At 47.6% G+C, this 24,283-nt stretch overlaps 4 non-coding genes across 4 annotated transcripts; all 4 read left to right on the forward strand.

The window, feature by feature from the left end:
* Nucleotides 1–1,195: 1,195 nt before the first annotated feature.
* LOC147730001 (small nucleolar RNA U3) lies at nucleotides 1,196–1,413 on the forward strand. The gene has a single exon (XR_015308991.1). It is a non-coding gene; the product is annotated as a small nucleolar RNA U3 (small nucleolar RNA).
* Nucleotides 1,414–11,796: 10,383 nt separating this feature from the next.
* On the forward strand, nucleotides 11,797–12,014 carry LOC147730002 (small nucleolar RNA U3). The gene has a single exon (XR_015308992.1). It is a non-coding gene; the product is annotated as a small nucleolar RNA U3 (small nucleolar RNA).
* Nucleotides 12,015–22,403: 10,389 nt separating this feature from the next.
* Nucleotides 22,404–22,621, forward strand: LOC147730003 (small nucleolar RNA U3). Its single transcript, XR_015309070.1, has one exon. It is a non-coding gene; the product is annotated as a small nucleolar RNA U3 (small nucleolar RNA).
* Nucleotides 22,622–23,196: 575 nt separating this feature from the next.
* On the forward strand, nucleotides 23,197–23,414 carry LOC147730004 (small nucleolar RNA U3). The gene has a single exon (XR_015308993.1). It is a non-coding gene; the product is annotated as a small nucleolar RNA U3 (small nucleolar RNA).
* Nucleotides 23,415–24,283: the final 869 nt, after the last annotated feature.

Consider the following 24,283-nt stretch of genomic DNA (forward strand, 5'->3'; position numbering starts at 1 on the left):
GGCCCGGGCATCTAAATCAAGGCAGTGAACAAGAATAGTTCCTTGACCTATAACAGTTTTGGCACAGTATGATGTGAAATCAGAGCTCGGGTACGGCTTTGCTTCGACAGACTAAGTGCTCTGGTGATTCAGTCTGATCTGTAGTAAAACAAACTGGGGCAGATTTACAAGCCCCTGCGTCATTTTTACGCAGCAGTTGTGACTCAGCAGCAGCGTAAAAATGCGGCCCATTTACAACCTGACGCATCTCGGGAGATGCGTCACGTTGTAAAGCCCTGCGTCACATTGTACCTGCGTCAGGTATAATGTCCGCAGGATGGGCTTTCCAACTCAAAAAAGCCTCCTAGAAGTGACGCAGTGAAATCTGCGCCACTTCTAGGATGCCACTGCGTCACATTCTTACTGCTTGAAGCAGGCGTAAGGAGTGACGCAGCGCAATGAGGATAGGCCTCCCCTTGCATTGCAGGAGTTGCGTCGTGCTTGCGACACAACTCTAGCAATGCGTGACTTTTGCGTGAACAGATGCGTCAGAATTTTTGACGCATCTGTCAATCCTTGTGCCATGGTGCGCCGTATTGTAAATACGGCGCATCCATAGCGGCGCAAGGGTTTCTCAAAGTGGCGCAGCGAAAGTGACGCACCTTCACAGATGCGCTACTTTCTCGTAAATCTGTCCCACTCTTCGCGCAGTCTGACTATGCATTGCCATCTTGAAATGCTAATAGTGCTCATTTAGTGCAGTGCAGAAAACTGTGGAAGTAATGCTAGATTGTCTTTGCTGTGAGTTTACCAACTGGTTCTCTTAATTTTTCAACAAGTAAAAACGTGTTTGTTGCTGTGAGCCAAAGCACGAAACAAAACTATATGGCTACGCTTTGTTTACCTGTTTGAACTTTAACTTTCACACTGTAGTCCTCTGTCTGTTTCGGGAACAGCGAGCAGGGAGAAAAGGCAGGCTGAATGAGATTGGTTACTGATTTCGATTATGCAGATTTTTAAAGCAGTGAGTCACCCAGGATCTACTGAGAATGCTTTATTGCTAGGAACACGTCTGCCCGTGCACCTTTAGATTGTTATTTTGTGGCGTTATACAGCCATATGTTTTTGTTGGAGTTGATGATGTCGAACCTTTCCTTACTGTACGTGAGAAGGGGTTTTACTTTCTCTGTTCGTGTGAGCTGCAGTCGTTTGTGTTAAGACTATACTTTCAGGGATCATTTCTATAGTGCTTCACTGAGGAAATGTGTTCGAAAGTGTCTGGTCTTCGCTAACCACGAGGAAGAGTTGAAGTGTTTCCTTTTGAGCGCGAAGCGGGTGGACAGTGTTGCATTTATGCAGCTGCTGTTTGCTACTGATGACCGTTCCTCTCTCTCTTACAGGAGAGCTGGAGGAAGGAAACACAAACTGAGTGGTTAGATCCTTATAACCGTATAAGAAAATGAGATAGATGATGGAGTCCATTTGTTTTTCTGTTGCTTACAATGGCTTAATGTGAGGTTTGTGCATGTGGTGTGAAAAATTTGAGCTTTCCTGCACTTGTTTATACAATAGGTTGTTTTCTTAAAGTTTTCTTCGCTTTAATTTGGTACATTTGATTTACAAACGCCCAAGGAGGACTTTTCAAATGGACCCTGGACAGATTTATCAAACCTTTCACGCAACGCATTGCCGCGCTGCCATGCCTGTAAGGGAGAGGGCAGAATGCCAGCACACATAGAAAGAGGACTAAACGGGGAGAATTAAAGATATTTCTCCTCGTGGCGTCTCTGTTGGGAAAACGTACAATGTTGACGCAGTCCCATTACTCTGAGTAAATCTGGGAATGCGTAAAAAAGCATGGGTGGATGGATGGAAACAACCAGGGGCAGATTTACAAGCCCCATGCCCCTTTTGTACCGGTGCAGGAATGCCTCCTAAAAGTGGCTGAGTGAAATCTACAAGATTTCACGCAGTCACTTTTAGGGCCATGCTGCGTCAAAACCCTGCGCCTGCTTGAAGGTGGCGTAAGGATTGATGCAGCATGTTACAGGTAGGGCACCCCCGAGCCTTGCTAAAGCTGTGTCACGCTTGCGACGCAACTCCAGCAATGTGCCGCATTTCCGCCGGGGATGCGTCACACATCTGCCGAGCACTACAGTGCGCCGCATTATAAATGCGGCGCATCAGTGGTGGCGCACGGGTGGGCAGATGCGTTGCAACTCTTCTGGGGTATCTCCTCTGATTAGCAGACATGCGCCAGAAGTCGTAAATCTGCCCCCCACTCTCCACCCATTTAACACATTCTCGGCTCAGAGTAACGCAAAGCAGAGAGTTGCTGCTGCCTTGCGTTTTTCGGGATCATAGGCCTTGCAGACATTTTCCAGGGGGCCAAAAAGTTTGGCCTGTCATGTGACCAAGGGCCTCATTGATGCCAGCAGGATGGCAGATGTTGTCCATGTGTAATAGCAACCCAGGCCGCACAGACGATGAACATAAGAACTGACTTACCTCATGGTTCACTATTTGCATTGCAGGGTTGGAGGAAGCATGAATGTTTTTTAAATACTTCTCAATGCACTGATATACTGAGGTGAAACGCTTCTGCATGTTGAAGGAAGGCAAGTTTTTTAGATTTTTTTTAGAGACTGTCACATTTCATTAACGTTTGTTGCAAGATGTCTTTAAAAAAGAATGTGTTCCTTAAGTTCAGCGGTGCAGGACACCTTCACTTCTTTTCTTTTACTTTAGTTAATAGGTTACTTTAGTTGTAAATAAATGCTTGGCTCTTTAATTACCATCTTTCAACTATTAGTGCTCCGTCAAGTAAACAGCAGCCCGGTGCTGCTGTACACCAGGGAGCCGCATGTAAGGGTCAGGAGAGCTGCTTGCGGCCCCTGGGCCATACTTTGAGTATCACTGCTCTAGATTTACTAAGCCATGCAATGCCACGCAAGGTGGCCTTCTCCGACTTAGTAAATCTTAGTGAAGCCCTGGAGTTGCCTAACGCGGTCTTGCATGACGCAATGACATCACAAGCGCTTCATCAATCTGGGCCCTTGTGTATGGGCTATCTTTAGAGCTTAGACTTCTGCCAGACAATTAGTGATGCACAATGATTTATCGCTGTGCCAAATTGACTGTTGAAAGGGGCTTTCTAATCCTATTTAGGCTTTTTAGACTAAAAACAAGAGTAACACCATGGTCACCGGTCCAAAAACGTATACGGCCCCAGTGGATCTTAGACTGGCGCGGATGAAGGACACCTTCTTGGTTATTTGCTGATTGTTTGTGCGGGCCCTCCCGTGGCACAAATTTGCATACACGTAAAGGATTGCGTCTGTTTACTTATCATCACAAAAGCCCTTCTTGGCATCGCAAGACCGCGCAGCTCCCCACAAGCGCCAGCACACCCGTTAGTGTATCAAGGGCTTGATGTCTTAGACGATTGGAATTTTGCTAGATTTATTTGGGAGAGTGAAGTTGCAGTGATCAAAAAATGGTTGGAATAAACCACCTGCTCCAACGTTCTAGCGAATGTCATTATTGTGTTAGCCCCCCGTCAGGCTGGGTTCCGCCCCGCTCATTCTACGGAGTCAGTAGTGTTATCGGTTCTTGACAACCTCAGAGAAGGTATGGACACCAACCACCCCCAGGCCCTGGTCCTCCTCGACCTTTCCGCCGCCTTTGACACGGTTGACCACTCTATCTTACTTTCCCGTGTCAGGGCGGCGGGGATTGGAGGTTCGGCCTTGGTCTGGCTGTCCTCCTTCCTGAGAGACCGCACCCAGGCAGTGCGCTTGGGTAACTTCTCTGCGGACTTTCGTAAAGTACAATGCGGGGTTCCCCAGGGCTCTTCCCTCTCCCCTCTTTTATTTAACCTATACATTGCCCCTCTTATCTTTGCCCTTCAACAGCTGGAGGTTTCCGTTTACAATTATGCGGACGACCTCCAGCTTATCTTTTCTCTATCCACATCCCCCGAATCCATGTCTAATTTCCAGTATGTCATGGTCTTCATCCGGGACTGGATGAACTACAACCACCTGAAGTTAAACGCCGACAAAACGTAGCTGGTTTTGACAGGTGGTTGCTCCAGTCCCTGGACCTCTCTCTTCTGGCCCCCCTCCTTTGGTCCCCCCCCCCCTCTTCTCCATCGTCATCTGTGAAAACTCTTGCGGTCAAACTGAACGACCAACTCACTTTGCACTCCCAGGTTAGTTTTGTTGTGTCCTCTTTTTTTCTCTCACTCCGCACTATCCGCAAAGTCTCTCGGTTTTTTTCTTTCTCCGCCCTCAAGCTCATAGTCCTGGCAATGGTAACCTCTCGCCTAGACTACGGCAACGCCCTCTACTGCGGCATGCCCGCCTACAGCATGCGACGACTCCAGTTGGTCCAAAACCAGGCTGCTCGCCTGGTCTTCAACTTGGCCAAATCCCATCACGTCACTCCCCTCCTCAAGTCCTTACATTGGCTCCCCATCCATGAACGAGCCTAGTTCAATATGAGCTGCATCACCTTTCAGGCTCGGGTCGGAGCAGCCCCTGCCTTCATTTCTTCTGAAATCAAACCCTACGTCCCTGTCAGGGAACTTCGTTCATCCGCCCAACAGCTGTTGACAGTTCCTCGCTTCAAACACAAAAAGTGGGAAGGCACGAAATTCTCCACACTTGCCCCCGCTTTCTGGAACTCTCTCCCCGCCCACCTTAGATCGTGCACCCAATACCCACTCTTCCGTAAATCGCTAAAAACGTTTCTTTTCTCACAAGCTTTCTCTCCATAAAACTGCTACTTTTATCTTCCCCCGTTTTTCCTGCCCTCCTGGGCTCAGTACTCTATAGCGCCATGAAACCGCCAGGTGTACGTGCGCTTTATAAATATTTCAAACTCAACTCAAACTCATTATTGTGGTGTTCCCCTGTTTAATTTAGAGCATTGCTACATCGTTTACCGGAACGTTGAGATATCATTATAGCCGTTCTGCCTCGTCTGTCACATTGCTTACATTCTCTGTCCCCTCGCTTCTGTCAATAACTCAACTAGAGAACATTTAATGATAATTGTAGTCCCCTATAGTGTTGTCATATGCAATATTAGAATGATGGGAACTTGAGAGCTTTATTGAGAAAATGGGAGCTAGTGGTAAACTGTATTAAAAAAAACCTGCGCCTTGAAATTTCTAACGCTGTAAAGCGTAGAACCGCAGAAGACAGCCTTTTGAATTGCCAACGTGCCCTAAAGCCAGGGAAACGATGTGGCTGGGTTGGCGGTAGAACATGAATTGGTGAAGTTGGCAGTCTGATGGCTGGCCGGGTTAGTGCCTCGAATTTTCACCTCATCTTGCCTTTGTAAATGTTGGGCATAGCCTGACGTCCTTCCCAGCCACCGGTCGCATTATTAAAAAAACAAAAGAAAGTGGCCCTAAATTGTGGTAGCCTCATAGCCTGCCGCAAGAGGCCATGTGGACTGTTTCTGGTCCCCTTCCTTAATTTCTGCTCTTGCCTTCAATTTCAACCTAGCATGGCGAAGCAAGGCTTCAGTTAGCGGCTCAGACCATAGCGGCAGGTTTTAAGACTATATCTTATCTGCTGAGAGCTTAGCCAGGTGGCGGTAAAGAATGCTGCTGTGATGTCCTCTTGTGCCACTGGGGCAGATTGGCATAGCGTTATAAAAAGTTCCGTCTTGATATGTAATGAAGGAAGAAGTTGGAAATAGTGTTTGTAGGTGTCACAAAGTTGTTGCAGAAAATTCCTCATCTGAACAGGAAGGGAATGGACAGAGTTGCGTTTGTGAAACAGCTAACTGCTAGAAATGGATGCTCCTTTCTTCATTTCAGGAAGGGCTGGAAGACGGAAACAAACACTGAAAGTTTCCGTTTTTATTCTGACGAATATTAGGATCAAAACTGTCCTGACAAGTACTGATTCCCAAGTGAACGAAATCCTCGGTACAGGAAACGTAAACCGTATTTTGGATACTTAGATAGTGTAGAGATGCCTAAAGGTTTGTAGGGCCAGATAGAAGCTGCATACGTTGTAACCGGGTGCTAAGACGAGGTGTTGTTCATGGCAACGCTTTCTTAGACTGCCAGCCATTCAGGGTTCATCTCAAAGTAAAACCTTCTGTTATATTCCGTAGCAACTAGATACCCAGTGGGGTGATTGGCGTGCGCTACAAATACTTATTGATCGTTTTTGCGGGAGGTCTTTCACGACGCGTGACCTCTGGTCGAATGCCATCGTCTTGTTAGGCTTGTAGATGTGAACTGGGGAAGAGTTCCTTTGTTCAGGGAGACTAAAGACATTGCCATACATATGATTCAAGAGCAAGGAGAGGCGTGTGCAGTGCTTTGATTGAATTTTTGTGACCTTGCAGTGTGGCATCTGTGTTTTAAAACTTTATGTTTCACTCGCCGATCTTTTAATCTCACTCACCGTCGCTTCCCCGTTCCACCGCTGACCTAATCAGTTTGTTGTGGAGGGAAGTTGAGCACAGGAACACACCGGAAGTGACCAGACCTCCGCTGTGCCTCCTGCACCAGTCAGGGGCCCGGCACTATTTAAACAGCAGCAGCCCGCTCTCCCAGCTGATTCAAGAGTAAGGAGAAGCGTGTGCAGCGCTTTGATTGAATTTTTGTGACCTTGCAGTGTGGCATCTGTGTTTTAAAACTTTATGTTTCACTCGCCGATCTTTTAATCTCACTCACCGTCGCTTCCCCGTTCCACCGCTGACCTAGTCAGTTTGTTGTGGAGGGAAGTTGAGCACACTTCCGCTGACCAGACCTCCGCTGTGCCTCCTGCACCAGTCAGGGGCCCGGCACTATTTAAACAGCAGCAGCCCGCTCTCCCAGCTGATTCAAGAGTAAGGAGAAGCGTGTGCAGCGCTTTGATTGAATTTTTGTGACCTTGCAGTGTGGCATCTGTGTTTTAAAACTTTATGTTTCACTCGCCGATCTTTTAATCTCACTCACCGTCGCTTCCCCGTTCCACCGCTGACCTAGTCAGTTTGTTGTGGAGGAAAGTTGAGCACAGGAACACACCGGAAGTGACCAGACTTCCGCTGTGCATCCTGCACCAGTCAGACGGGCCCTCTCATTTAAATAGGATGTCCATCCGAGCGCGCAGCGGGCACGCCATTGGCGCGCCGAAGACGCGCCCCGGACAAGCCCGTCTGCGCCCGTCCGCGCCAGTACGTCGCCTCTCGCCAGTGATCCTGGCTGGGAGGAGAAGGGTGGGCATACCTATACCAGGGCCAGGGAGGCTCTTCTAGATCTTAACACCCAGGCAACCTTATGTCCTATGACATCACCACAACATCTGAGGGGCAGCATAAAATGCACTTGTGGGTACACTTTCCCTGAACCCACTACACCTTTGCCTCTCACTACCGCCTGCCCCCAACAACAAATTCTGGTAGCACAGCTTAACATAAGATCCCTAGCAAGGCACTACATGGAAATCCATGATCTAGTCAGGGATCGCTCTCTTGACGTCCTTTTTCTTACAGAGACCTGGGTGCAAGATGACATGACTCAGTTGTTAACTTGGCTACTCCTACAGGATACTCTACCAACCTGCTGAATAGACAATCTAGAGGCGGAGGTATTGCGGTGATGGTTAGATCCCAATACTCATGCCAGTTTACCAAGCTGAATATTGAGGGAAGTGAATGTGCTCGATACAGTATCAGGATAACCCCCCACCTAACTCTGTCAGGCATCTTGATTTATAGACCCCCTGGGCAGGATAGTAGCTTCACTAAAGCTTTATTAGAGACAGTCTGCTCCTTAGTAATAGGTACCGCCAATTTTTATGACTACGGACAAAAAGATCAGCGGCTTGTTAGCCGACCTAGCCGCATTTCAACTTTGCCAGCTAGTAAAGGGTCCTACTCACAGAGGGGAACATCCCTTAGACCCCATTTTTACTAACCAAGAGGAAGCTACAGTAGAAGCGCCAATTCCAATGACCTGGACCGACCATATGTTGGTGATTATGTCCTTACCTATACACGACAGCCCTAACATGAATTTGACCCAAAGGGTGCTGAAGCGCCCTTGGAGGAAGCTACGACTAGAAGACTTTTACATCCTACTTAAAGCTAACCCTTGCAAGGGCAGTGACAACACTGACCAGGGCTATGAAAATTTCTGTAGCTGGCTGACCCAGGCTCTGGATGTATTGATGCCCGCAGTCTGGATCAGGGCGCGTACCCAGGAGTCCAGGCCCTGGTTCAATGAGGCGCTTACCATCCTCGGGAAAGAATGTAAAGCGGCGGAGCGTAAATGGAGGAAATCTTATGACCCTGTGCTAAAGACCCAATACGTGCTGATACAAAAAAACTACCACAGAAACATCTGTAGGACGCGAGCCACATATTACGCCACCAAGATTAGCATAAGTCAGAACTCCTCTAAAACCTTCTTCAACATCCTCAAGGATCTTAGCGCCAAAAAAGCGGTCGAGGAGACAATGGCCTCCCACACTCACTGTGAGAATTTGGCCTCTTTATTCATTGACAAAGTCCGGAAGATATATAACTCATTCCCAGATACATCAAGTCTCACCCCTTCTAAAGACGAGCCAACCCACAGAGTTATGAGTATACCTGACATGGGTCAAGGGGAGTTTCTTAAACTTTGTGGGAAAATTAAATCAGGTTCCCCGGAAGATCCTCTAAAACCCGCGCATTTCAGAGAAGCAGATGCACTGGTCCTCAATCCCCTCCAAGAGATTATCAATTCTTCACTTTCCACAGCCACAATACCCACCAGATGGAAGCAGGCAGGGGTGTCCCCCATCATTAAAAAACCCACACTGGACCCCACTAGGCCAGAGAATTTTAGGCCTATTTCATTGCTACCTTGGCCGGCCAAGATGGCCGAGTCTCACGTCAATACCATCTTGACGAAATTTCTTTGTGCCAATAATACCCTAGATGCCTCCAAACATGGCTTTCGTGCGGGCCACAGCACCGAAACTGCACTCCTGAGTGTGACGGAACATCTCCGGACCATTTTGGACTCCAGCCAGACGGCAGCACTGATTTTATTCGATCTCAGTGCTGCCTTCGATACGGTCTCACATGAGGTCCTGCTATATCGACTGAAGGAGTCAGGGATTATAGGACAGGCTCTTGAATGGTTTAGGGCATTCCTGACTGGAAGATCCTTCCGGGTCTCTACCCCTCCGTTCCTCTCTAACAAACGGGTTATCGAGCAGGGCGTCCCCCTGGGATCAGCGCTCAGTCCGACGCTTTTTAATCTCTACGTCCAACCACTGGCTGAGGTCGCCAAATGGTGGGAGCTATCGATAGTCTCATACGCGGACGACACTCAGCTGGTGGTGATGCTGAGTGACGAGCCTGGGTTGAGCGCGCACAACTTCAAACAGGGCCTTACAGCTGTAACCAATTGGATGACAGCAAACTACCTACAGCTTAATGCCGAGAAAACCGAGGTCCTGCTAGTGGGTAAAGAGGGTTCGGTATGGGGAGACAAATGGTGGCCGGACATTCTTGGCAGCCCCCCCGAACCTAAAAGCGAGGTAAAAAAGCACGGAATCTGGATCGACTCCTCGCTGAATTTCGTTCATCACACTAAGAAAGTTGCCGCTACGTGCTTTGGGATCTTGCGGACCCTCAAGCCGACTCTAAAAATGTTTGATCCCCCCCACCCGCCAGCTTGTGGTGCAGTCTGCTATTCCTTTCGCGGCTGGACTACGCGAGCTCCCTATTTTTGAGGGCCAACCAGGCGGAGATGGGCAGACTGCAGCGAGTACAAAATGCAGCAGCCAGAGCCCGCTTCCAGTCAGCTGCCAGTACCATTACTAAACTCCACTGGCTTCCTGTGGAGAAGAGGATTCATTTCAAGACTCAATGACTTGCATTTAAAATCCTGAAAACAGCTTCTCCTCCTATGCTATGTCCCCTTCTGACTAAGTACACCCCTCGGCGAACCCTTCGATCAGAAGGCCAGAATCTGGCAGTGGTCCCCCGAATAAAGCGAGCCCGGATGGGAGGGCGCTCCTTCCAGTATATCGCAGCTAAACTTTGGAATGCCCTACCACCCCAGATACGTGGTCTGAATGACCTCTTGACTTTCAGAAAGGCCATTAAAACCCACCTTTTCTGCTAGACTGCTCTGTTATGTTATTTCTTCACTGTAACATCTGTTGTGCTTAACTCTCCGATCTCTCTGGAAAAGCGCCGGGACGCCCCTTAGCTGGGGCAGATGTGCGCTATATAAGTAAATATAACATAACATATGGTCTGTGGTCCAACATTTTAAAATGTAGAGGTAGTTGGTTGCTACACCTTTGGTTTCCACGCTTGCAACCTTGCCTGGTCGCTTCTCATGCACTAGCAATCAGTGTGACTCTTTCGGCAGATTGACAGTTCATAATCTGGACCAAATATTCTGATTGAAAACGGTCTTCCTGCACAGTCTTGTGGAACCTGCAGATTTGTGACGAGTTTTCCCAATTTTTCCTCTTGTAAAGCACTGCAGTAATCAAACTGAGTGCAAATAGCACTTTGCCTCTGAACATGTAAATCACTTTCAGATAGGAAGTTGAACATCTCGCAAAGATATTTTGGGATGAAGCTTCCAGAAAAATCCCTGTCTTGGCCCGGGCATCTAAATCAAGGCAGTGAACAAGAATAGTTCCTTGACCTATAACAGTTTTGGCACAGTATGATGTGAAATCAGAGCTCGGGTACGGCTTTGCTTCGACAGACTAAGTGCTCTGGTGATTCAGTCTGATCTGTAGTAAAACAAACTGGGGCAGATTTACAAGCCCCTGCGTCATTTTTACGCAGCAGTTGTGACTCAGCAGCAGCGTAAAAATGCGGCCCATTTACAACCTGACGCATCTCGGGAGATGCGTCACGTTGTAAAGCCCTGCGTCACATTGTACCTGCGTCAGGTATAATGTCCGCAGGATGGGCTTTCCAACTCAAAAAAGCCTCCTAGAAGTGACGCAGTGAAATCTGCGCCACTTCTAGGATGCCACTGCGTCACATTCTTACTGCTTGAAGCAGGCGTAAGGAGTGACGCAGCGCAATGAGGATAGGCCTCCCCTTGCATTGCAGGAGTTGCGTCGTGCTTGCGACACAACTCTAGCAATGCGTGACTTTTGCGTGAACAGATGCGTCAGAATTTTTGACGCATCTGTCAATCCTTGTGCCATGGTGCGCCGTATTGTAAATACGGCGCATCCATAGCGGCGCAAGGGTTTCTCAAAGTGGCGCAGCGAAAGTGACGCACCTTCACAGATGCGCTACTTTCTCGTAAATCTGTCCCACTCTTCGCGCAGTCTGACTATGCATTGCCATCTTGAAATGCTAATAGTGCTCATTTAGTGCAGTGCAGAAAACTGTGGAAGTAATGCTAGATTGTCTTTGCTGTGAGTTTACCAACTGGTTCTCTTAATTTTTCAACAAGTAAAAACGTGTTTGTTGCTGTGAGCCAAAGCACGAAACAAAACTATATGGCTACGCTTTGTTTACCTGTTTGAACTTTAACTTTCACACTGTAGTCCTCTGTCTGTTTCGGGAACAGCGAGCAGGGAGAAAAGGCAGGCTGAATGAGATTGGTTACTGATTTCGATTATGCAGATTTTTAAAGCAGTGAGTCACCCAGGATCTACTGAGAATGCTTTATTGCTAGGAACACGTCTGCCCGTGCACCTTTAGATTGTTATTTTGTGGCGTTATACAGCCATATGTTTTTGTTGGAGTTGATGATGTCGAACCTTTCCTTACTGTACGTGAGAAGGGGTTTTACTTTCTCTGTTCGTGTGAGCTGCAGTCGTTTGTGTTAAGACTATACTTTCAGGGATCATTTCTATAGTGCTTCACTGAGGAAATGTGTTCGAAAGTGTCTGGTCTTCGCTAACCACGAGGAAGAGTTGAAGTGTTTCCTTTTGAGCGCGAAGCGGGTGGACAGTGTTGCATTTATGCAGCTGCTGTTTGCTACTGATGACCGTTCCTCTCTCTCTTACAGGAGAGCTGGAGGAAGGAAACACAAACTGAGTGGTTAGATCCTTATAACCGTATAAGAAAATGAGATAGATGATGGAGTCCATTTGTTTTTCTGTTGCTTACAATGGCTTAATGTGAGGTTTGTGCATGTGGTGTGAAAAATTTGAGCTTTCCTGCACTTGTTTATACAACAGGTTGTTTTCTTAAAGTTTTCTTCGCTTTAATTTGGTACATTTGATTTACAAACGCCCAAGGAGGACTTTTCAAATGGACCCTGGACAGATTTATCAAACCTTTCACGCAACGCATTGCCGCGCTGCCATGCCTGTAAGGGAGAGGGCAGAATGCCAGCACACATAGAAAGAGGACTAAACGGGGAGAATTAAAGATATTTCTCCTCGTGGCGTCTCTGTTGGGAAAACGTACAATGTTGACGCAGTCCCATTACTCTGAGTAAATCTGGGAATGCGTAAAAAAGCATGGGTGGATGGATGGAAACAACCAGGGGCAGATTTACAAGCCCCATGCCCCTTTTGTACCGGTGCAGGAATGCCTCCTAAAAGTGGCTGAGTGAAATCTACAAGATTTCACGCAGTCACTTTTAGGGCCATGCTGCGTCAAAACCCTGCGCCTGCTTGAAGGTGGCGTAAGGATTGATGCAGCATGTTACAGGTAGGGCACCCCCGAGCCTTGCTAAAGCTGTGTCACGCTTGCGACGCAACTCCAGCAATGTGCCGCATTTCCGCCGGGGATGCGTCACACATCTGCCGAGCACTACAGTGCGCCGCATTATAAATGCGGCGCATCAGTGGTGGCGCACGGGTGGGCAGATGCGTTGCAACTCTTCTGGGGTATCTCCTCTGATTAGCAGACATGCGCCAGAAGTCGTAAATCTGCCCCCCACTCTCCACCCATTTAACACATTCTCGGCTCAGAGTAACGCAAAGCAGAGAGTTGCTGCTGCCTTGCGTTTTTCGGGATCATAGGCCTTGCAGACATTTTCCAGGGGGCCAAAAAGTTTGGCCTGTCATGTGACCAAGGGCCTCATTGATGCCAGCAGGATGGCAGATGTTGTCCATGTGTAATAGCAACCCAGGCCGCACAGACGATGAACATAAGAACTGACTTACCTCATGGTTCACTATTTGCATTGCAGGGTTGGAGGAAGCATGAATGTTTTTTAAATACTTCTCAATGCACTGATATACTGAGGTGAAACGCTTCTGCATGTTGAAGGAAGGCAAGTTTTTTAGATTTTTTTTAGAGACTGTCACATTTCATTAACGTTTGTTGCAAGATGTCTTTAAAAAAGAATGTGTTCCTTAAGTTCAGCGGTGCAGGACACCTTCACTTCTTTTCTTTTACTTTAGTTAATAGGTTACTTTAGTTGTAAATAAATGCTTGGCTCTTTAATTACCATCTTTCAACTATTAGTGCTCCGTCAAGTAAACAGCAGCCCGGTGCTGCTGTACACCAGGGAGCCGCATGTAAGGGTCAGGAGAGCTGCTTGCGGCCCCTGGGCCATACTTTGAGTATCACTGCTCTAGATTTACTAAGCCATGCAATGCCACGCAAGGTGGCCTTCTCCGACTTAGTAAATCTTAGTGAAGCCCTGGAGTTGCCTAACGCGGTCTTGCATGACGCAATGACATCACAAGCGCTTCATCAATCTGGGCCCTTGTGTATGGGCTATCTTTAGAGCTTAGACTTCTGCCAGACAATTAGTGATGCACAATGATTTATCGCTGTGCCAAATTGACTGTTGAAAGGGGCTTTCTAATCCTATTTAGGCTTTTTAGACTAAAAACAAGAGTAACACCATGGTCACCGGTCCAAAAACGTATACGGCCCCAGTGGATCTTAGACTGGCGCGGATGAAGGACACCTTCTTGGTTATTTGCTGATTGTTTGTGCGGGCCCTCCCGTGGCACAAATTTGCATACACGTAAAGGATTGCGTCTGTTTACTTATCATCACAAAAGCCCTTCTTGGCATCGCAAGACCGCGCAGCTCCCCACAAGCGCCAGCACACCCGTTAGTGTATCAAGGGCTTGATGTCTTAGACGATTGGAATTTTGCTAGATTTATTTGGGAGAGTGAAGTTGCAGTGATCAAAAAATGGTTGGAATAAACCACCTGCTCCAACGTTCTAGCGAATGTCATTATTGTGTTAGCCCCCCGTCAGGCTGGGTTCCGCCCCGCTCATTCTACGGAGTCAGTAGTGTTATCGGTTCTTGACAACCTCAGAGAAGGTATGGACACCAACCACCCCCAGGCCCTGGTCCTCCTCGACCTTTCCGCCGCCTTTGACACGGTTGACCACTCTATCTTACTTTCCCGTGTCAGGGCGGCGGGGATTGGAGGTTCGGCCTTGGTCTGGCTGTCCTCCTTCCTGAGAGACCGCACCCAGGCAGTGCGCTTGGGTAACTTCTCTGCGGACTTTCGTAAAGTACAATGCGGGGTTCCCCAGGGCTCTTCCCTCTCCCCTCTTTTATTTAACCTATACATTGCCCCTCTTATCTTTGCCCTTCAACAGCTGGAGGTTTCCGTTTACAATTATGCGGACGACCTCCAGCTTATCTTTTCTCTATCCACATCCCCCGAATCCATGTCTAATTTCCAGTATGTCATGGTCTTCATCCGGGACTGGATGAACTACAACCACCTGAAGTTAAACGCCGACAAAACGTAGCTGGTTTTGACAGGTGGTTGCTCCAGTCCCTGGACCTCTCTCTTCTGGCCCCCCTCCTTTGGTCCCCCCCCCCCCTCTTCTCCATCGTCATCTGTGAAAACTCTTGCGGTCAAACTGAACGACCAACTCACTTTGCACTCCCAGGTTAGTTTTGTTGTGTCCTCTTTTTTTCTCTCACTCCGCACTATCCGCAAAGTCTCTCGGTTTTTTTCTTTCTCCGCCCTCAAGCTCATAGTCCTGGCAATGGTAACCTCTCGCCTAGACTACGGCAACGCCCTCTACTGCGGCATGCCCGCCTACAGCATGCGACGACTCCAGTTGGTCCAAAACCAGGCTGCTCGCCTGGTCTTCAACTTGGCCAAATCCCATCACGTCACTCCCCTCCTCAAGTCCTTACATTGGCTCCCCATCCATGAACGAGCCTAGTTCAATATGAGCTGCATCACCTTTCAGGCTCGGGTCGGAGCAGCCCCTGCCTTCATTTCTTCTGAAATCAAACCCTACGTCCCTGTCAGGGAACTTCGTTCATCCGCCCAACAGCTGTTGACAGTTCCTCGCTTCAAACACAAAAAGTGGGAAGGCACGAAATTCTCCACACTTGCCCCCGCTTTCTGGAACTCTCTCCCCGCCCACCTTAGATCGTGCACCCAATACCCACTCTTCCGTAAATCGCTAAAAACGTTTCTTTTCTCACAAGCTTTCTCTCCATAAAACTGCTACTTTTATCTTCCCCCGTTTTTCCTGCCCTCCTGGGCTCAGTACTCTATAGCGCCATGAAACCGCCAGGTGTACGTGCGCTTTATAAATATTTCAAACTCAACTCAAACTCATTATTGTGGTGTTCCCCTGTTTAATTTAGAGCATTGCTACATCGTTTACCGGAACGTTGAGATATCATTATAGCCGTTCTGCCTCGTCTGTCACATTGCTTACATTCTCTGTCCCCTCGCTTCTGTCAATAACTCAACTAGAGAACATTTAATGATAATTGTAGTCCCCTATAGTGTTGTCATATGCAATATTAGAATGATGGGAACTTGAGAGCTTTATTGAGAAAATGGGAGCTAGTGGTAAACTGTATTAAAAAAAACCTGCGCCTTGAAATTTCTAACGCTGTAAAGCGTAGAACCGCAGAAGACAGCCTTTTGAATTGCCAACGTGCCCTAAAGCCAGGGAAACGATGTGGCTGGGTTGGCGGTAGAACATGAATTGGTGAAGTTGGCAGTCTGATGGCTGGCCGGGTTAGTGCCTCGAATTTTCACCTCATCTTGCCTTTGTAAATGTTGGGCATAGCCTGACGTCCTTCCCAGCCACCGGTCGCATTATTAAAAAAACAAAAGAAAGTGGCCCTAAATTGTGGTAGCCTCATAGCCTGCCGCAAGAGGCCATGTGGACTGTTTCTGGTCCCCTTCCTTAATTTCTGCTCTTGCCTTCAATTTCAACCTAGCATGGCGAAGCAAGGCTTCAGTTAGCGGCTCAGACCATAGCGGCAGGTTTTAAGACTATATCTTATCTGCTGAGAGCTTAGCCAGGTGGCGGTAAAGAATGCTGCTGTGATGTCCTCTTGTGCCACTGGGGCAGATTGGCATAGCGTTATAAAAAGTTCCGTCTTGATATGTAATGAAGGAAGAAGTTGGAAATAGTGTTTGTAGGTGTCACAAAGTTGTTGCAGAAAATTCCTCATCTGAACAGGAAGGGAATGGACAGAGTTGCGTTTGTGAAACAGCTAACTGCTAGAAATGGATGCTCCTTTCTTCATTTCAGGAAGGGCTGGAAGACGGAAACAAACACTGAAAGTTTCCGTTTTTATTCTGACGAATATTAGGATCAAAACTGTCCTGACAAGTACTGATTCCCAAGTGAACGAAATCCTCGGTACAGGAAACGTAAACCGTATTTTGGATACTTAGATAGTGTAGAGATGCCTAAAGGTTTGTAGGGCCAGATAGAAGCTGCATACGTTGTAACCGGGTGCTAAGACGAGGTGTTGTTCATGGCAACGCTTTCTTAGACTGCCAGCCATTCAGGGTTCATCTCAAAGTAAAACCTTCTGTTATATTCCGTAGCAACTAGATACCCAGTGGGGTGATTGGCGTGCGCTACAAATACTTATTGATCGTTTTTGCGGGAGGTCTTTCACGACGCGTGACCTCTGGTCGAATGCCATCGTCTTGTTAGGCTTGTAGATGTGAACTGGGGAAGAGTTCCTTTGTTCAGGGAGACTAAAGACATTGCCATACATATGATTCAAGAGCAAGGAGAGGCGTGTGCAGTGCTTTGATTGAATTTTTGTGACCTTGCAGTGTGGCATCTGTGTTTTAAAACTTTATGTTTCACTCGCCGATCTTTTAATCTCACTCACCGTCGCTTCCCCGTTCCACCGCTGACCTAATCAGTTTGTTGTGGAGGGAAGTTGAGCACAGGAACACACCGGAAGTGACCAGACCTCCGCTGTGCCTCCTGCACCAGTCAGGGGCCCGGCACTATTTAAACAGCAGCAGCCCGCTCTCCCAGCTGATTCAAGAGTAAGGAGAAGCGTGTGCAGCGCTTTGATTGAATTTTTGTGACCTTGCAGTGTGGCATCTGTGTTTTAAAACTTTATGTTTCACTCGCCGATCTTTTAATCTCACTCACCGTCGCTTCCCCGTTCCACCGCTGACCTAGTCAGTTTGTTGTGGAGGGAAGTTGAGCACACTTCCGCTGACCAGACCTCCGCTGTGCCTCCTGCACCAGTCAGGGGCCCGGCACTATTTAAACAGCAGCAGCCCGCTCTCCCAGCTGATTCAAGAGTAAGGAGAAGCGTGTGCAGCGCTTTGATTGAATTTTTGTGACCTTGCAGTGTGGCATCTGTGTTTTAAAACTTTATGTTTCACTCGCCGATCTTTTAATCTCACTCACCGTCGCTTCCCCGTTCCACCGCTGACCTAGTCAGTTTGTTGTGGAGGAAAGTTGAGCACAGGAACACACCGGAAGTGACCAGACTTCCGCTGTGCATCCTGCACCAGTCAGACGGGCCCTCTCATTTAAATAGGATGTCCATCCGAGCGCGCAGCGGGCACGCCATTGGCGCGCCGAAGACGCGCCCCGGACAAGCCCGTCTGCGCCCGTCCGCGCCAGTACGTCGCCTCTCGCCAGTGATCCTGGCTGGGAGGAGAAGGGTGGGCATACCTATACCAGGGCCAGGGAGGCTCTTCTAGATCTTAACACCCAGGCAACCTTATGTCCTATGACATCACCACAACATCTGAGGGGCAGCATAAAATGCACTTGTGGGTACACTTTCCCTGAACCCACTACACCTTTGCCTCTCACTACCGCCTGCCCCCAACAACAAATTCTGGTAGCACAGCTTAACATAAGATCCCTAGCAAGGCACTACATGGAAATCCATGATCTAGTCAGGGATCGCTCTCTTGACGTCCTTTTTCTTACAGAGACCTGGGTGCAAGATGACATGACTCAGTTGTTAACTTGGCTACTCCTACAGGATACTCTACCAACCTGCTGAATAGACAATCTAGAGGCGGAGGTATTGCGGTGATGGTTAGATCCCAATACTCATGCCAGTTTACCAAGCTGAATATTGAGGGAAGTGAATGTGCTCGATACAGTATCAGGATAACCCCCCACCTAACTCTGTCAGGCATCTTGATTTATAGACCCCCTGGGCAGGATAGTAGCTTCACTAAAGCTTTATTAGAGACAGTCTGCTCCTTAGTAATAGGTACCGCCAATTTTTATGACTACGGACAAAAAGATCAGCGGCTTGTTAGCCGACCTAGCCGCATTTCAACTTTGCCAGCTAGTAAAGGGTCCTACTCACAGAGGGGAACATCCCTTAGACCCCATTTTTACTAACCAAGAGGAAGCTACAGTAGAAGCGCCAATTCCAATGACCTGGACCGACCATATGTTGGTGATTATGTCCTTACCTATACACGACAGCCCTAACATGAATTTGACCCAAAGGGTGCTGAAGCGCCCTTGGAGGAAGCTACGACTAGAAGACTTTTACATCCTACTTAAAGCTAACCCTTGCAAGGGCAGTGACAACACTGACCAGGGCTATGAAAATTTCTGTAGCTGGCTGACCCAGGCTCTGGATGTATTGATGCCCGCAGTCTGGATCAGGGCGCGTACCCAGGAGTCCAGGCCCTGGTTCAATGAGGCGCTTACCATCCTCGGGAAAGAATGTAAAGCGGCGGAGCGTAAATGGAGGAAATCTTATGACCCTGTGCTAAAGACCCAATACGTGCTGATACAAAAAAACTACCACAGAAACATCTGTAGGACGCGAGCCACATATTACGCCACCAAGATTAGCATAAGTCAGAACTCCTCTAAAACCTTCTTCAACATCCTCAAGGATCTTAGCGCCAAAAAAGCGGTCGAGGAGACAATGGCCTCCCACACTCACTGTGAGAATTTGGCCTCTTTATTCATTGACAAAGTCCGGAAGATATATAACTCATTCCCAGATACATCAAGTCTCACCCCTTCTAAAGACGAGCCAACCCACAGAGTTATGAGTATACCTGACATGGGTCAAGGGGAGTTTCTTAAACTTTGTGGGAAAATTAAATCAGGTTCCCCGGAAGATCCTCTAAAACCCGCGCATTTCAGAGAAGCAGATGCACTGGTCCTCAATCCCCTCCAAGAGATTATCAATTCTTCATTTTCCACAGCCACAATACCCACCAGATGGAAGCAGGCAGGGGTGTCCCCCATCATTAAAAAACCCACACTGGACCCCACTAGGCCAGAGAATTTTAGGCCTATTTCATTGCTACCTTGGCCGGCCAAGATGGCCGAGTCTCACGTCAATACCATCTTGACGAAATTTCTTTGTGCCAATAATACCCTAGATGCCTCCAAACATGGCTTTCGTGCGGGCCACAGCACCGAAACTGCACTCCTGAGTGTGACGGAACATCTCCGGACCATTTTGGACTCCAGCCAGACGGCAGCACTGATTTTATTCGATCTCAGTGCTGCCTTCGATACGGTCTCACATGAGGTCCTGCTATATCGACTGAAGGAGTCAGGGATTATAGGACAGGCTCTTGAATGGTTTAGGGCATTCCTGACTGGAAGATCCTTCCGGGTCTCTACCCCTCCGTTCCTCTCTAACAAACGGGTTATCGAGCAGGGCGTCCCCCTGGGATCAGCGCTCAGTCCGACGCTTTTTAATCTCTACGTCCAACCACTGGCTGAGGTCGCCAAATGGTGGGAGCTATCGATAGTCTCATACGCGGACGACACTCAGCTGGTGGTGATGCTGAGTGACGAGCCTGGGTTGAGCGCGCACAACTTCAAACAGGGCCTTACAGCTGTAACCAATTGGATGACAGCAAACTACCTACAGCTTAATGCCGAGAAAACCGAGGTCCTGCTAGTGGGTAAAGAGGGTTCGGTATGGGGAGACAAATGGTGGCCGGACATTCTTGGCAGCCCCCCCGAACCTAAAAGCGAGGTAAAAAAGCACGGAATCTGGATCGACTCCTCGCTGAATTTCGTTCATCACACTAAGAAAGTTGCCGCTACGTGCTTTGGGATCTTGCGGAACCTCAAGCCGACTCTAAAAATGTTTGATCCCCCCCCACCCGCCAGCTTGTGGTGCAGTCTGCGCGAGCTCCCTATTTTTGAGGGCCAACCAGGCGGAGATGGGCAGACTGCAGCGAGTACAAAATGCAGCAGCCAGAGCCCGCTTCCAGTCAGCTGCCAGTACCATTACTAAACTCCACTGGCTTCCTGTGGAGAAGAGGATTCATTTCAAGACTCAATGCCTTGCATTTAAAATCCTGAAAACAGCTTCTCCTCCTATGCTATGTCCCCTTCTGACTAAGTACACCCCTCGGCGAACCCTTCGATCAGAAGGCCAGAATCTGGCAGTGGTCCCCCGAATAAAGCGAGCCCGGATGGGAGGGCGCTCCTTCCAGTATATCGCAGCTAAACTTTGGAATGCCCTACCACCCCAGATACGTGGTCTGAATGACCTCTTGACTTTCAGAAAGGCCATTAAAACCCACCTTTTCTGCTAGACTGCTCTGTTATGTTATTTCTTCACTGTAACATCTGTTGTGCTTAACTCTCCGATCTCTCTGGAAAAGCGCCGGGACGCCCCTTAGCTGGGGCAGCTGTGCGCTATATAAGTAAATATAACATAACATAACATAACATAACATATGGTCTGTGGTCCAACATTTTAAAATGTAGAGGTAGTTGGTTGCTACACCTTTGGTTTCCACGCTTGCAACCTTGCCTGGTCGCTTCTCATGCACTAGCAATCAGTGTGACTCTTTCGGCAGATTGACAGTTCATAATCTGGACCAAATATTCTGATTGAAAACGGTCTTCCTGCACAGTCTTGTGGAACCTGCAGATTTGTGACGAGTTTTCCCAATTTTCCCTCTTGTAAAGCACTGCAGTAATCAAACTGAGTGCAAATAGCACTTTGCCTCTGAACATGTAAATCACTTTCAGATAGGAAGTTGAACATCTCGCAAAGATATTTTGGGATGAAGCTTCCAGAAAAATCCCTGTCTTGGCCCGGGCATCTAAATCAAGGCAGTGAACAAGAATAGTTCCTTGACCTATAACAGTTTTGGCACAGTATGATGTGAAATCAGAGCTCGGGTACGGCTTTGCTTCGACAGACTAAGTGCTCTGGTGATTCAGTCTGATCTGTAGTAAAACAAACTGGGGCAGATTTACAAGCCCCTGCGTCATTTTTACGCAGCAGTTGCGTCACGTTTTGTGACTCAGCAGCAGCGTAAAAATGCGGCCCATTTACAACCTGACGCATCTCGGGAGATGCGTCACGTTGTAAAGCCCTGCGTCACATTGTACCTGCGTCAGGTATAATGTCCGCAGGATGGGCTTTCCAACTCAAAAAAGCCTCCTAGAAGTGACGCAGTGAAATCTGCGCCACTTCTAGGATGCCACTGCGTCACATTCTTACTGCTTGAAGCAGGCGTAAGGAGTGACGCAGCGCAATGAGGATAGGCCTCCCCTTGCATTGCAGGAGTTGCGTCGTGCTTGCGACACAACTCTAGCAATGCGTGACTTTTGCGTGAACAGATGCGTCAGAATTTTTGACGCATCTGTCAATCCTTGTGCCATGGTGCGCCGTATTGTAAATACGGCGCATCCATAGCGGCGCAAGGGTTTCTCAAAGTGGCGCAGCGAAAGTGACGCACCTTCACAGATGCGCTACTTTCTCGTAAATCTGTCCCACTCTTCGCGCAGTCTGACTATGCATTGCCATCTTGAAATGCTAATAGTGCTCATTTAGTGCAGTGCAGAAAACTGTGGAAGTAATGCTAGATTGTCTTTGCTGTGAGTTTACCAACTGGTTCTCTTAATTTTTCAACAAGTAAAAACGTGTTTGTTGCTGTGAGCCAAAGCACGAAACAAAACTATATGGCTACGCTTTGTTTACCTGTTTGAACTTTAACTTTCACACTGTAGTCCTCTGTCTGTTTCGGGAACAGTGGGCAGGGAGAAAAGGCAGGCTGAATGTGATTGGTTACTGATTTCGATTATGCAGATTTTTAAAGCAGTGAGTCCACCAGGACCTACTGAGAATGCTTTATTGCGAAGAAAGCGTCTGCCTGTGCACCTTTAGATTGTTATTTTGTGTTGTTATACAGTCATATGTTTTTGTTGGATTTGATGATGCCGAACCTTTTCTTACTGTACTTAAGAAGGGTTTTTACTTTCTCTCTTCGTGTGAGCTACAGTCCTTTATGTTAAGACTATACTTTCAGGGATCATTTCTATAGTTCTTAACTGAGGAAATGTGTTCCAAAGTGTCTGGTCTTCGCTAATCTCGAGGAAGAGTTGAAGTGTTTCCTTCTGAGCGTGAAGCGGGTGGACAGTGTTGCATTTATGCAGCTGCTGTTTGCTATTGATGACCGTTCCTCTCTCTCTTACAGGAGAGCTGGAGGAAGGAAACTCAAACTGAGTGGTCAGCTTCTCATTGCAGTATAAGAAAGTTGATTGAGTCTAATCTGTATTTCGTTTTGAAGGTGCTGACGGTGGCTATAAGTGGGGTGTGTGCATGTGGGTTGATAACGTTTGAGCTTTTCTGCGCTTGTTTATTCTACAGGATTAATTCGAAAAGTATGTCTTCTCTTTAATTAGGTACATTCCATGTACAAGCGCCCGAAGAGGACTCTTCAAATGGACCCTGGACAAATGTATCGAACTTTTCCTGTTTGAACTTTAACTTTCACACTGTAGTCCTCTGTCTGTTTCGGGAACAGTGGGCAGGGAATCCGTGTGTGTGTGTGAAGAAAAGGCAGGCTGAATGTGATTGGTTACTGATTTCGATTATGCAGATTTTTAAAGCAGTGAGTCACCCAGGATCTACTGAGAATGCTTTATTGCTAGGAACACGTCTGCCCGTGCACCTTTAGATTGTTATTTTGTGGCGTTATACAGCCATATGTTTTTGTTGGAGTTGATGATGTCGAACCTTTCCTTACTGTACGTGAGAAGGGGTTTTACTTTCTCTGTTCGTGTGAGCTGCAGTCGTTTGTGCTAAGACTATACTTTCAGGGATCATTTCTATAGTGCTTCACTGAGGAAATGTGTTCGAAAGTGTCTGGTCTTCGCTAACCACGAGAAAGAGTTGAAGTGTTTCCTTCTGAGCGCGAAGCGAGTGGACAGTGTTGCATTTATGCAGCTGCTGTTTGCTATTGATGACCGTTCCTTTCTTTCTTACAGGAGAGCTGGAGGAAGGAAACACAAACTGAGTGGTTAGATCCTTATAACCGTATAAGAAAATGAGATAGATGATGGAGTCGGTTTGTTTTTCTGTTGCTTACAATGGCTTAATGTGAGGTTTGTGCATGTGGTGTGAAAAATTTGAGCTTTCCTGCACTTGTTTATACAACAGGTTGTTTTCTTAAAGTTTTCTTCGCTTTAATTTGGTACATTTGATTTACAAACGCCCAAGGAGGACTTTTCAAATGGACCCTGGACAGATTTATCAAACCTTTCACGCAACGCATTGCCGTGCTGCCATGCCTGTAGGGAGAGGGCAGAATGCCAGCACACATAGAAAGAGGACTAAACGGGGAGAATTAAAGATATTTCTCCTCGTGGCGTCTCTGTTGGGAAAACGTACAATGTTGACACAGTCCCATTACTCTGAGTAAATCTGGGAATGCGTAAAAAAGCATGGGTGGATGGATGGAAACAACCAGGGGCAGATTTACAAGCCCCATGCCCCTTTTGTACCGGTGCAGGAATGCCTCCTAAAAGTGGCTGAGTGAAATCTACAAGATTTCACGCAGTCACTTTTAGGGCCATGCTGCGTCAAAACCCTGCGCCTGCTTGAAGGTGGCGTAAGGATTGATGCTTAGATACGTGAGACCAGAGAACCTCTGGTATCATCCCCAGTTGGCACACTCTATGTTTGCATTTCCTTAGTGAAAGAAATCTGCTTCCATTCAATGTTCATTTTTCATCATTTATTTCATGGATTTGATAATGGTTTATACCAATGCGTTTCAAATTGCTTCATAGTTTGTTGTCAATATACAAAATCAGGCAATATCATAACGTGTCCAATGCATTTCGGGCATTTAGAAGCATGCCCTTCATCAGGGAATGACACTAAAAATA

This window comes from Lissotriton vulgaris, chromosome 2_1, assembly GCF_964263255.1.
Source record: "Lissotriton vulgaris chromosome 2_1, aLisVul1.2, whole genome shotgun sequence".
NCBI classification, from domain to species: domain Eukaryota; kingdom Metazoa; phylum Chordata; class Amphibia; order Caudata; family Salamandridae; genus Lissotriton; species Lissotriton vulgaris.